This window comes from Plecotus auritus (assembly GCF_963455305.1).
Source record: "Plecotus auritus genome assembly, chromosome: 4".
In the NCBI taxonomy this organism is placed as follows: Eukaryota; Metazoa; Chordata; class Mammalia; order Chiroptera; family Vespertilionidae; genus Plecotus; species Plecotus auritus.
Window position 1 is genome coordinate 97,587,994 of NC_137775.1, and position 13,461 is coordinate 97,601,454.

At 44.9% G+C, this 13,461-nt stretch overlaps 1 long non-coding RNA gene across 2 annotated transcripts; it reads right to left on the minus strand.

The window, feature by feature from the left end:
• Window positions 1-326: 326 nt before the first annotated feature.
• LOC308246446 lies at window positions 327-6,206 on the minus strand. Of its 2 annotated transcripts, none has more exons than XR_013960413.1 (5): window positions 5,871-6,206; window positions 3,242-3,327; window positions 2,942-3,008; window positions 2,039-2,218; window positions 327-1,189 (listed from the first exon to the last, which is right to left on the minus strand). It is a non-coding gene; the product is annotated as an uncharacterized lncRNA (long non-coding RNA). The 2 variants fall into 2 exon arrangements; XR_013960414.1 differs by having other exon boundaries at window positions 422-1,189; window positions 5,583-5,904.
• Between the last annotated feature and the right edge of the window lie 7,255 nt (window positions 6,207-13,461).

Sequence of the window (13,461 nt, forward strand, 5' to 3'; positions counted from 1 at the left end):
GGGTTTGTTCTTGGCCATTATTTTTGGCCACTATTTCTCCAAATGATTTTTCTGTCCAATTGTCTATCTCCTCTCCTTCTAGAAATTGAATTATATATATGTTAGCTGACTTGATATTATCCTACAAGTCAATGAAGCTTTGCTTTTTTTTCAAATATATTTTTTCTTCAGATTAGTGTACATTATTTTGATTTTTATTCAAGTTCACTTTTCTTCTATCTCCAATATTCTATTCAGAATATCTAGTGAATTTTTCACCTAACGTATTGTACTTCTCAATTCTAGAATTGTCATTGGTTATTTTTTATAGTGTCTAAGTCTCTGTTGAATTTGCCCATATGTTTATTCATTGTGGGTATTGTTTTTAAAAGTCCTTGAGCATATTTGTTACAGAAAACCGAAGAAGAACCAAGCAATACTTAGAGAGATGGAGTTACATTTATTACATGCAGGTCCAGAGGAAAATGTCTCTCAAATTCTGGGCCCCAATATGCAGGAATTTTCCCTATTTATATGTTTTTACCTTCTTTGTCTCCCAAATATGGGGTGTTTCCAGCCCCTATTGCAAGTTCTTAAAGAGCCCGTATGTGTTGGGGCCTTGAGACCTCAACCAGAGGCCTGGCCTGGCGCCAGCACTGATAACCTTGTCTGGGGAAGGTTTAATGGCCTCTCTGAAGTGGGAGTAGTCTTAGCAAGCAAGAATTTACAGAAGCCAAATAGCAGGGCTAAAATTTCAAACAGCAGTATTTATATAAGATGGATGCTTCATTCCCCACTGGTTTTATGTATATGAGTCAAATCATTGACTCTTAGTCATTGTAGTTATATTTACCCCTGAGGACTATAATCTTAATTTTATGCCTAATAAAGTCAGTGGGCCTGTTTATAAGATAAGGGCCTGGAATGAAGGCCAGGATTAATCTTTAGAGAGTTCGAAGAGTCCTGGACTCTCAGTTTTTCCTGGGCTGTTTTAGGCCGGGTGTGATGAAGCCACGTTGGGATTCCGTTGACCCTGACTGTGTGGAGGTGGTCCTTTCCAGGTAGGAGTCAGTCCTTGGGTGGCAAATTTCTTTACCCAAACAGAGTCACCAGGGTGGAAGGGATGAACCGGATCAGAAGTTGGTACAGGCAGAGCGTCTCAGATGTGCTTCTGGATTGCTTCCTTGATAGACTGTAAAGCCTGTAAGAACTTGAATAAAGACTGGTTATGGATCTTAGTTTTTCTAGATTGGGTAGGTCAGGATCTGGAAGAGTCACTAGAATCTATAGAGGCCCCACTGGTTTTAGGGCAGCCTCCTGGGCAGCTTCATCTGTGGCCCAGTTCCCTCTTGCTTCTGTGGAGAACCCTTACCTTGTTGTAAATGCGTACCTGCTATCATTATAAATTGTTACTGATTTTTCTTTTGTCTACCAGAGAGCCTGAAACTGGGTGACTCAAGTGTTTTTTTTTGTTTGTTTGTTTGTTTGTTTTTTTAAATATATTTTATTGATTTTTTACAGAGATGAAGGAAGAAGGATAGATAGTCAGAAACATCGATGAGAGAGGAACATTGATCAGCTGCCTCTTGCACACCTCCTACTGGGGATGTGCCCGCAACCAAGTTACATGCCCTTGACCGGAATCGAACCCGGGACCTTTCAGTCCGCAGGCCGACGCTCTATCCACTGAGCCAAACCGGTTTTGGCTCAAGTGTTTGATATCCAGTGCTCTAGTGTGTTCTGGAGTAAAACCTCGACCTCATGTGGGGCAGTTAGGATTAGTTACTGCCCTAGGGTTAACTTATTTGCTTTTTCAATAAGCATAGCTGTGGCTGCTACCGCCCAGAGGCAATTAGGTCACCCAAATGCAAAGGGGTCAAGTCTTTTGGACAAATAGGCTACCAGCCTTTTCTAGGGGCTGAGACTTTGGTGAGTACCTCTTTGCCTATGCCCCTTGTCTCACATACATAGAGGTGGAAAGACTTAGTTACATCCTGTAGTGCTAGTTGGCCCATCGTTCCTGCCCTGCTCATGTCTGTCTAACTGCCTACTATATTACCTCAAGGATCCTGGCTCTGAATTCTTTTAGGGAAAATGGACGTTGAATTTCTTCTGTAGCTGCTTCGTGCTGAGGAGAGACGGAGTTTTCCCTCAGAGCCAAGAGATCCTTGCTGTCTGTCACAGGGACGATGAGGCTTGGGCCCAGAAGGAGGTGGGCTTGTGACCTGGCAGAGACAAACTGTAACAAATGGTCCAATGGAAGGGAAAGAAAACATTTCAGTTTTAATGACCTCTATTGAAATAGAATTTTTCTCCTCAAAATTACCTCTATGTTTATCAAAAGAGCCAGATAAAGACTAATTTACCTATTGTATTTAATTTGGCCTGATTGTTTGCATAAACACAACAAGAATGGTAACTGACTACCTTTGCCGGAATTTCATGATTGAATCTTAGTGTGCCCTGTAGGGCCAGGAAGCCAAGCCATCCAGCTGCCGTCCGGCCTGCCTGCAGTATCTGCTGAGTTAGGTGAATCCCTCACCTGCAGCGACTCCACCTGGGCCCGTGACCTAGGTTTTAAGGCCCATCTCAGTAGCCCTCCTACTTGTCGCAGCCTAGAGTGCGTGGGGGTTCCGCAGGGACGCAGAGTCGTCCTTATTGCTCCCCTTCTACTCTGACCAACCACCAGTGATGGTAGGGCATGGGCCTGATGCTCCAGCGCCAGCCATTTTCAGGGCTCCCAAGCAGGATACCAGGCTTTTCCTTGGCACTCTTATTGGCTTCAAGTCTTCAGAGTTCAGACAGGGCTCTTTAAAACATGACACTCCAGTCAAAGTTTCCGGTCAATAAAACCACTATTAGAAACCGGTCTTATTGAATTTATGCAGAGAAATGTATTGCCATGATTTATTAAGCATTGCCAAATTTCAGAGGAATTATATAAGGAGAAAAATATACTGACCTGCTTTAAGATCTTCTGATTTTCCTTGTCAGTCCTTTCTATGGATTCTTCAGAGTAATATAACTGTCTTCAAATGACAAGGAGAAATTCAAAATGTGTCTATATTCAAGTAGACAATTATAGCTGTCCTTGTAGTAGGGTGCCCCTTACTTAACTTGTCTTTAAAATTTCATATGGTCTCTGGGAGGGGTGACATGCCCTCTGAGAAAGGACTAAGGAAGCTTTATTGCTTTACAGGGTCTCATATGTTACAGGACCTCACGGGGTCTGTAATTCCTGTAACAAAGGGCTGGTACTCACCACTTCCCTCTGTTCCAAACAGGCCTTCCCCAGTTTCCTAAAGTTGAGGTTTGTGCCACCCCTGACATGGGCATGGTCACACAGGCCTGCAAGACAGTAACATTGGCACTGTGGCCACCTTAGGTAGCCAAATCTTCTGCTACCATATATGACATATGGTAGGGCTATACAAATATCTTAGGGAGGTGACTAAAGTCTATTCTTGACCTTCCTACAGAAAGCAAAATTGTCCTTGTCTTTCTGGAGTCATGTCCATGAAGTCGCAGGTATCATCTAAGTCTGTTATACAGTTTTCTGCAGGCCACTGTCAGGGCTGTGCATGGTGGCCAGTTCTTCTTTCTAGCCACAAACACAGCCTGTCTAATTTCCCTAAATTTTATTCTGGCATGGGAGAAAGTTGTTTTGCTGTAAACAGGCAGCTTAACCCCTACATATCTGGGCTTGGACATCTGCCTAGAAAGCCGTAATCTATAAGTTTAACATGTGGCCTTAGGTCCTTCTAACCCAACAGGGTCTCTGCCATCCCTCAGTCAGACTCCTCCTCTCTTGGAGAATCTCAAAGTCCTAAAGGCTCCCCGGTCCAGGGAGAGTGCCTTTCCTTTGCTCTTTGACTTTAAGCTGCCAGTCCAAAACAGCCAGAGTTGCGGTTAGAAACAGCTTTGCATATTGCGAAATGCTTCTGTGGCAGTGGCTTGGGTATTAGGCCCCTTGTCTTCCCGCCAGTCCCCTATGTGGCAGAGCAGCGACCAGGCCTCTCCCAAGGGAGTGCACTGGAAGGGAATCTCAGGCCCTCCTCTTCCAGCAGCAGCAGGTACTGAATCCTTTCAGTACATTTGCAAACAGGGAGCTTCCACTAGCTCTATCTGCTGCTTTTACAGATCCTGGGCCTGCTGCTCTATTCCTGGGGCTGCTGGGAGGCCAGTAGCAGTCACTGGCTTCTGGTTTAACTGCTGCAGCCAGCAAGCCAAAGGCCTAAGTCTTGTATTGCTTGTTGTAAACCACTCATTACTCACTGGGCAGCAGCGGGGCAGCTCTAGTGTCAGGTAAATGTCTGCTGTCCCCCGCTTTTCTCGCTGCTGAGGCTTCTTCCAGGGCCACTGTAAGCAGCTCGGGCATCCAGCCCCCCTCACCCCCTTCTTTCACCTGGCTCTCGGGGGATGAGTCTGCCTAGCAACCAGTTTTAAATCACCAGGGCAGCTAGATTAATTATGCTTGCAGAAAACTTGCGACCTTAAATCTAGTGGAGTTCTGATAAGACACCTGGACCATACCCCTATGCCAGCAGAACGGTCTGCAGCCAGTAAAATCAACAAAAACCTATCTCTCCCTGCTTCATAATTAACTGGGAACAACCCCCCCACCCCCACCCCTGTCCCGTCCCCCAGTCCAGTTGCTTGTCTCTCTTTCCGATTGTGAGTCAGAGGAAGACAATTCCTACAGAGGGGAGAAATAGAAACAGTGGGCGTTTCAGAGAAAACTACAGACTACCGCTGTAGTAGTCCTCCCTTTCGAAGGCTGAGGTCCGACCTGTGGAGAAAAATGACTCTTAGTCAGCCTGGAAAGATAGGGAGGAGGAAGATAAGGGTGTGTAGGGAGATTTCTTGCGAACTGAAAGCCTGGATGGCCTCTTGAAAGAAAAGATCTTTAATCCAGTTACAGATGCTATTAGAATCGGGGGTCCATAGATAGTTAATAATAACTTCAGCCTTTGTTCTCACGTTGGATTATGATGTCACAGGCAGGGACAGGGCCTGTAAATCTCTCCGCCCTGCGGAGCTGTAAGCCCTGCCCCTGGAAGTCTCTGATCACCAAAAGAGATAAGAAAGCCATAAATAAAAGTTCTTTGTTCTTTGAAATGTCATAAATTTATACCTTTAAATTAACCCTAGGACTTTAAAATTTCAATTTAATACAGCAAATTCACAAATCAGAGCAAACTGAAACCCTTACTTATACAAAATTAGAGAGACATTTTTATTAGCTAAGTGGGCTGATTCCCTCGCACTGTGATAGAGAGCAAACATCTCTGAGAAAAATAACTCAGCAGCACTGCTTAAGATGTTTGCAGACCATTACAGGTTCAGCCTTTAATAAATAAAACATTTTAGCCAGATGAATCAACAGAAATGCAGAATAAATCAAAGTAGCTTTCGCTTCACACAGACCAGGTAATGAGCAGATAATTATGCCAAGACAGACAAACATCCATACTCACACTCTCTCAGTAGACTAGCCCAAACTGGAGCTGAGCAGGTAAACGAAACAATGCCCAACTCCCCAGATGCCCATGCACCCATGCCCCAGAACAGAATTCTCAACCAACGTGTTGGTGAGAACCTACCAGAGGAGTTAAGACTGCATCCAGTCCCCCTTCTCGGTAGCAAATTGGCTAGTCCCACACAAACAGCAGAGTGAACTCATAATTCCTTCATTCACCTCCAGAGTCCCACATTTATATACTAGCTAGTCCGAGTTTTTTACTTCTACCAGATATTTACCCAGAGTTTAAACAGTCACCTGATTCCTGACTCCTGATTAATTTGCCTGAGGAAGCCGTATGGCTTCCGGGGAAGTGATCAAGCTCCCCCTTCCACTCACTTGGAGTGGGCTGAACTGACAGGGCCCCTACCTTACAGATTCTGTCTACAGGTCCAGAAGTGTCTGTCCACTCTCTCCAGATGCCGGCCAGGTCCTGGGCTGAGGTCCGGGAGCGCCGGGAGCGCCCCGAGTCCCCTGGTTCAATTCTGCTAAATCAACAGAGCGGCACCTCCCGGAGGCCTATCCAGCTCCGCGGGCCCCAAACCGGGCCCATTCACCAGAGGCCAAAAGGCCAAGCACAGTTGTTCCCGGTCAGGGAATCAATAATGTTACAGAAAACCAAAGAAGAACAAAGCAATACTTAGAGAGATGGAGTTACATTTATTACACGCGGGTCCAGAGAAAAATGTCTCTCAAATTCTGGGCCCCAATATGCAGGAATTTTCCCTATTTATATGTTTTTACCTTCTTTGTCTCCCAAATATGGGGTGTTTCTGGCCCCTTTTGCAAGTTCTTAAAGAGCCCGTATGTGTTGGGGCCTTGAGACCTCAACCAGAGGCCTGGCCTGGCGCCAGCACTGATAACCTTGTCTGGGAAAGGTTTAATGGCCTCTCTGAAGTGTGAGTAGTCTTAGCAAGCAAGAATTTACAGAAGCCAAATAGCAGGGTTAAAATTTCAAACAGCAGTTTTTATATAAGATGGATGCTTCAATTTATCATAGGCCCTTTGAAATCTTCATCTACTAATTCAATAGCCGAGTTATTTCAGAATTATTTTCTGTTGACTGCCCTTCTTTGGCTATATGGGTCACATTTATCTGTCTAGTGAGTTTTTAAAAATATTTTAATCCTGGGCATTGTAGATGATAAATTGTAGAAAATCTAGATTCTTTAATCTTCCTCTAAAGAGTGTTTATTTTTAAGGAGGCAGGCATAACATTTCTAATTTTGTGTCCCCTCAGATTGGCAGCAGCTAAAATTTCTGCTCAGTTCTTTCAGCTTCCAGTTGATTCTTCTGGTTGTTTTCTGCTGGGGCCCTTGGAGTACCTCTTGCACCTGCACTGGTCAGGAGTCAGCACGTTTTATACGCACTTTTAGAAAGCCATTGTGGCTTCTTTCTTTCTTGGATTTCCCTTCGAAGCCTCATTCTCTGACTTGTTAAACCAGTAAGACTAGCAAGTTTATGCTTGAATCCTGGGCATCCGTGCTCCCCGCGCCTTCAGGCAAAATCATTCAATCACAAATCTCAGCCGCTGCCCCGCCCTGTCGTGGTTGGCTCTTCTCCAGTTTCTGCCTGTTTTTGTTCTCACCAGTCCCTTCAAATAATTGTGTTTTTAATTTTTTTTCCAAAGTTCATACTTATTATACTACAATACAGGCTACGCCACCACTACTGGAAGATGAACCTCTAATTTTGTTTTAAAATACTCAGGTGAAGGTGTGGAGGTGTCTGAAACTTAGAGGAAAGATCCGAGGTAGAGATACGCATTGGTATTCATTGGCATATAGATGACATTTAAAGCCAGGAGAGCAGAAGCAATCATTAGAAGTGAGCATAAGCAGAAAAGAGAACCAAGAATAGAAAGAGAGTTTTTAAAAACACACAGAACATTGATTTGATCCTTATGAAATGGACAGTAATAACAGGTGCCATTTATTGTGTGGAAGACTCTTCATGCGTTGCATTGAATGCATCTAACAGTGTTGCCAGACAAGAAAGTGAGGCTCAGCGGGAAGTGGCCCGCCCAAGGTCATGGGGGAGGGAGGTGGGGAGAGGGACCAGTAAAGGAGACTACTGAGAGGGGGCACACTGGACGGTAGGAGGAAAACCTCGAGGGGTGGTTTTAAATTCTCAGAGATCCAGTTTTCATGGATGTAAAATGGGAATAGTAATATCTTGTAATTAGTGTGACGATTAGAAATTATATATTTAAAGTACCCCAAACAGTGCACCTAGAAATAGCTGTAATACCTAGGAGTGTTATTTATTGTATTTGGCTTTATTATTTCATACAAACAGAATGAAGTTACCAAAGGTGGGAATTTGGACACAGGGATGGAAAAGACTGTGTGGGTCAACAAGGAAGAAGGTAAGAGAAGGACCTTCAGGATGCCCGTCCAAAGGGCACTTGGAGGTGGACCAGCATCCACATGGGAGAAGTGGACAGTATCTCCCACTCACCCGAGGGCCTCCTGTGTTTGCATGATGGATGCGTGGAGTCTCCTGGCTGTGGGCAGCACCTCCAGATCCCTTTCACGGATACAGGCTCAATTCCCACAAAAGGAAGAAAACCTACATAGCAAGTCAAAAGGTAAAGCTGTTCTTATTTATTATTTTTATTTATTATATTGTAACCCAAAGTAGTAAAGAAATATCCCCGAGTCCCTTCTGATACAAGTAAATTGCTGAGTGAATCTTCCGGACAGAACTCCAAATCACTTCGCAGGTGCTCCCTCCGCAAGGAAGTGGGACGGCCCCTCCTTCCGTGGGTGGTGCTCAATGACCAGCGGGAGGGGGAGGGAAACCAACGGGAGAGTGGACAGAGCTGGCAGAGCCCATGTCACTTGGGTGGTGAGTCATGTCGATAGTGTCACTCTTGATATAATGGGAAGAGAATGGCACTTTACCCCTGTGGGCTTCGTCCCCAAACACATCACCCCAGTCTAACCACTAGAAAAACATCAGACAAATCCTAATTGAGAGACATTTTACAAAATATCTGACCAATACTTTTTCCCCCCTTGCTTTATCAGAAATTTTACTTTCTTTTTTTAATTTAAATTCTTTATTGTCAAAATTATTCTATATGTCTCCTTTTCCTCCCCCACAGTACTCTTTTTTAAAAAAATCTTTCTTGTTGAGACTGTTACAGGTACCCCCCTTTCTCCCCCCCCATTGTCCCCCTCCACCTGGTTCCTGCCCAACCCCAGGCCCTCTCCACACTATTGTCTGTGTCCATGGGCTATGCATACAAGTTCTTTGGTTAATCTCTTCCTGACCCCCTTCTCCCCTTCCCTCTGAGCTCTGTCAGTCTGTTCCATGCTTCCATGCCTCTGGACCTATTTAGTTTGCCAATTTATTTTGTTCATTAGATTCCACATAAAATTGAGATTGTGTGATACTTGTCTTTCTCTGACTGGCTTATTTCACTTAGCATGATACTCTCCAGGTCCCTCCATGCTGTCTCAAAGGGTAAGAGACCCTTTTTTTATACTGCTGCATAGTATTCCATGGTGTAAATGTACACAGGTTTTTTTTTAATTTAATAAATCTTTATTGTTCAGATTATTACAATTGTTTCTCCTTTTCCCCCATAGCTCCCCTCCACGCGGTTCCCACCCCACCTTCTGCCCTTACCCTCCCCCACTGTCCTCATCCATAGGTGTACGATTTTTGTCCAGTCTCTTCCCGCACCCCCCACACCCCTTTCCCCCTGAGAATTGTCAGTCCACTCCCTTTCTATGCCCCTGATTCTATTATATTCACCAGTTTATTCTGTTCATCAGATTTTTTATTCACTTGATTTTTAGATTCACTTGTTGATAGATATGTATTTGTTGTTCATAATTTTTATCTTTACCTTTTTCTTCTTCTTCCTCTTCTTAAAGAATACCTTTCAGCATTTCATATTGTAGGGAGTGGTTATAGGGTTAAGCCTCTGACTGACCTGCTGGCAAAGCCGCAAACAAGTCCCAGCTTAGAGGGCACAGCCCTCTTAGCATAGTTAAGCTTGATTTTGTGACTGCTCCCTAGATCTTTCCTGGGTAGCTAATGGGCTGTGGGAGGTGTAGCAAGTGCTGCCAAAACAAGTAAAACTTAAAAGAACATTGTAAATTACCTTGTTTACCTCTGACTATAAAATAAAGCATCAGCTTACAGTCTGGGTCTGTTCTGTGGTCTTAGTCACACACAGAAGATCCACCTAGACCCAGCTTATTCTCTTTGTCTGTCTTTTCTTCATCCTTCACCGGCCCTCCCTCAGGCTCATGGAACCCTTGGCTGTGCTGGCAGGGAACATCATATAATACTGGTTTGGTGGTGATGAACTCCTTTAGCTTTTTCTTATCTGTGAAGCTCTTTATCTGCCCTTCAATTCTGAATGATAGCTTTGCTGGGTAGAGTAATCTTGGTTGTAGGTTCTTGCTATTCATCACTTTGAATATTTCTTGCCACTCCCGTCTGGCCTGCATAGTTTCTGTTGAGAAATCAGCTGACAATCGTATGGGTGCTCCCTTGTAGGTAATTAACTGTTTTTCTCTTGCTGCTTTTAATATTCTCTCTTTGTCTTTTGCTCTTGGCATTTTAATTATGATGTGTCTTGGTGTGGTCCTCTTTGGATTCCTTTTGTTTGGGGTTCTGTGTGCTTCCTGGACTTGTAAGTCTATTTCTTTCACCAGGTGGGGGAAGTTTTCTGTCATTATTTCTTCCAATAGGTTTTCAGTATCTTGCTCTCTCTCTTCTTCTGGCACCCCCGTAATTCGGATGTTGGTACACTTGAAGTTGTCCCAGAGGCTCCTTACACTATCTTCAAGTTTTTGGATTCTTTTTTCTTTTTGCTTTTCCGGTTGGGTGTTTTTTGCTTCTTTGTATTTCAAATCTTTGACTTGATTCTTGTGATCCTTTAGTCTGCTGTTAGATCTCAGTATAATATTTTTTATTTCAGTCAGTGTATGCTTAATTTCTAGTTGGTTCTTTTTCATATCCTTGGGGGTCTCGCTAAATTTATCGGCCTTTTCTAGAAAATTCTTGAAAAACCTTATAACCGTGGTTTTGAACTCTATATCCAGTTGTTTGCTTTCCTCCATTTCTTTCATTTGTGATCTGTTTCTTTGTCTCCGCATTTTGACTGCTTCCCTGAGTTGATAGAGTGGCTTTGTGTGCTAGGTGTCCTATAGGGCCCAGTGGCTCAGCCTCCCCAGTTACCTGAGGTGGACACTCTTGGTGTACCCCTTTGTGGGCTGTGTGCACAGTCTTGTTGTAGTTAAGCCTTGATTGTTGTTGGTATCACTGGGAGGAATTGACCTCCAGGCCAATTAGCTATGAGAATTAGCTGTGTCTACAATGGGAGAACTTCTGTGCTGGAGACACCCTTATGGGGCAAGACTTGCAAAAGCCTCTGTGCTCAGCTTGGATGGGGCGGAGTTTCAGGGCGGAGCAGACAGCCTTGGTTTCCCATCAGCCCTGCCCTATTAGGCCTCTGTGTCTCAGTGTCCAATGGTAATCGCTGCAAGCACCTCTGAGAGAAAGTTGCCCTCGAGTTCTGCCCACTGCCAGACAGTCCAGTTTCTCCCCGAATGAGTCTGGGTCCCCAGAGTCTCACTGGGAACTGGAGTTCAGTGCAGTCGGGAGCTTTTGTCTCCCTCCCACTTGAGAAAGCCAGCCGCGTACTCAGTTGCCCGCCCTCTCCGTGCACGCGCCTCGGTACCTCTGCCTTCTTCTGAGTCTCAGTGTGCTTTTCTCTTTCCTGACAGTCCAGTTTCACCCCATATGAGTCTGGGTCCCCAGAGTCTTGCCCGAAACTGGAGTTCAGCACAGTCGGGAGCTTTTGTCTCCCTCCCGCTTGAGAAAGCCAGCTGCGCACTCAGTTGCCAGTCCTCTCCGCGCGTGCATGTCTCAGTACCTCTGCCTCTTGCAGCTCCTCTGAGTCTCAGTGTGCTTTTCTCTTTCCTTCTAGTTGTAGAATTTCCACTCAGCCAGCCTTCCTGTGGTACTGGATGATGTCCGTTTTGTCTTTTAGTTGTAGTTTTGAAATTGTTGTGCAAGGCAGCAGTTTAGATGTTTACCTATGCTGCCATCTTGGTTTCTCCCCTAGCAGACTTGTACCACAGTTTTTTTTATTTATTTGTTTACTGATGGGCACTTGGGCTGTTTCCAGGTCTTAGCTATTGTAAATAATGCTGCTATGAACATAGGGGTGCATACATTCTTTCTGATTGGTGTTTCAGGTTTCTTAGGGCATATTCCCAGAAGTGGGATCACTAGGTCAAACAGAAGTTCCATTTTAAATTTTCTGAGGGATCTCCACACTGTTTTCCTGGTTCTGAAAGAGGTGGCTGAAAGCATGGTTTTATTGTGAAAAGGGGCAGGAAACAGGAGGGCAGAAAGGCCAGCCGACTCCTGGACAGGCAGAGAAGGGTGCCGGTTAATGGGACAATGGAAAGGTCTCAGAGAGACAGAGAGACCCTTAGCTCACCCCACCTACTTTTTTTTAAACTCATGCCTAGGCGGAACCCATCAGAAGAAATAGTCACACTGTGGGCAACACCCACATTTTAAGTGGGCATACGAAATGGAAGGGAGGGAGGGAGGGAGGGAGGAAGGGAGGGAGGAAGAAAGCATGAAAAAGAATTTTCCTTTTTAAAAATTAAAAACAGTTTCCAGAATGCTAGCAGTATTTCACAATGCACACGCTTCAGTTGGGCAGCTTGACTGATTTCCTGATTTCCAGGAAAACTGAGCTGTCATCTGGCTCCTGATCGGCTGTTTACCAACATGAATATGCAGCTCAGATGAAATGGCTGCGGAAGATGGAAAGTTTAATTCTTTCTGACATACTGCCCCAACCCCACACTGTCTCAAAGATGAAGAAACCCTGTGGAAACACCTTCCTTCTCTCCCCATAAAGAAGAGAATGAAGCCCAGCCAGTGTGGTACAGTTAGCTGAGCATCGCCCCAGGCCCAAGAGGTCGCCAGTTCGATTCCCGTTTGGGGCACATGCCTGGGTTGCAGGCTTGATCCCCTGTGGGGGACGTGCAGGAGACAACTGATCAATGTTTCTATCTCTCCCTCTCTCTCTTTCTCTCAAATCAATAAAACAGATTTTTTTTTTTTTTTAAAAGAGCATGAAGAATTCCTAGAGATTCGTTTTTATGGGTTTTCACATGCACTAAAGGCTCTGGGCCAGCCTGTGGGTGGGAGTCAGATGGGAACACCTCTGTGGCTTTGTGTGATGCCTGTGAAACCCAGCTGAAAGCATGCGCACAGGAGCAGGGCTTGCTTTCCTGGCGCTCCTGAGAGTATTGTCATTGTCGACGTGTGTTTTTGAGCACCTCCTGGCACAACCAACACAATAGTACCAACAGCAAACATTTACTATGCACTTACCCCTCCGTCCTATGAGGCGGGCTCTTCTGTTATTCCACTTAGAGAAAAAAATGAGCCTCAGCAGATTGAAATTCCCTGCCCCCAAATGCATGGTGTGATAGCTAATTTTATGTGTCAACTCGGCTAGGCTATGTTCCCAGGTGTTTAGACACTAGTCTAGATGATGCTGTGAAGAATTTGTAGATGTGATTAACATTCACAATCAGTTGACTTTAAAGCATAATGTGGTGGGCCTCATCCAATCAGTTCAAGGCCTTAAGAGCAAAGGCTGAGGTTTTCTGGAGAAGGAATTCTGCCTCAAGATTGTAATATAGAAATCCCGCATAAATTTCCAGCTTGCCCGCATGCCCTACAAACTTCAGACTTGCCAACCCTTCCCACTGTCCCCAGTCACATTAGCCAGTTCCTCTTTCTCCTAACCCCTGTCTTTCAGTACCCAAAGCCCTGTTCTCAACTCCACGCTGCTGGCTCCCAGGCCCTGCAGGAGAGGTTGCATGTACCAGCATTATAATAGAAGCCAGGAGCTACTGGAACCAGAGCCCTGAAGGAACTACTGAGGGAGGATGTACATGAAGGAG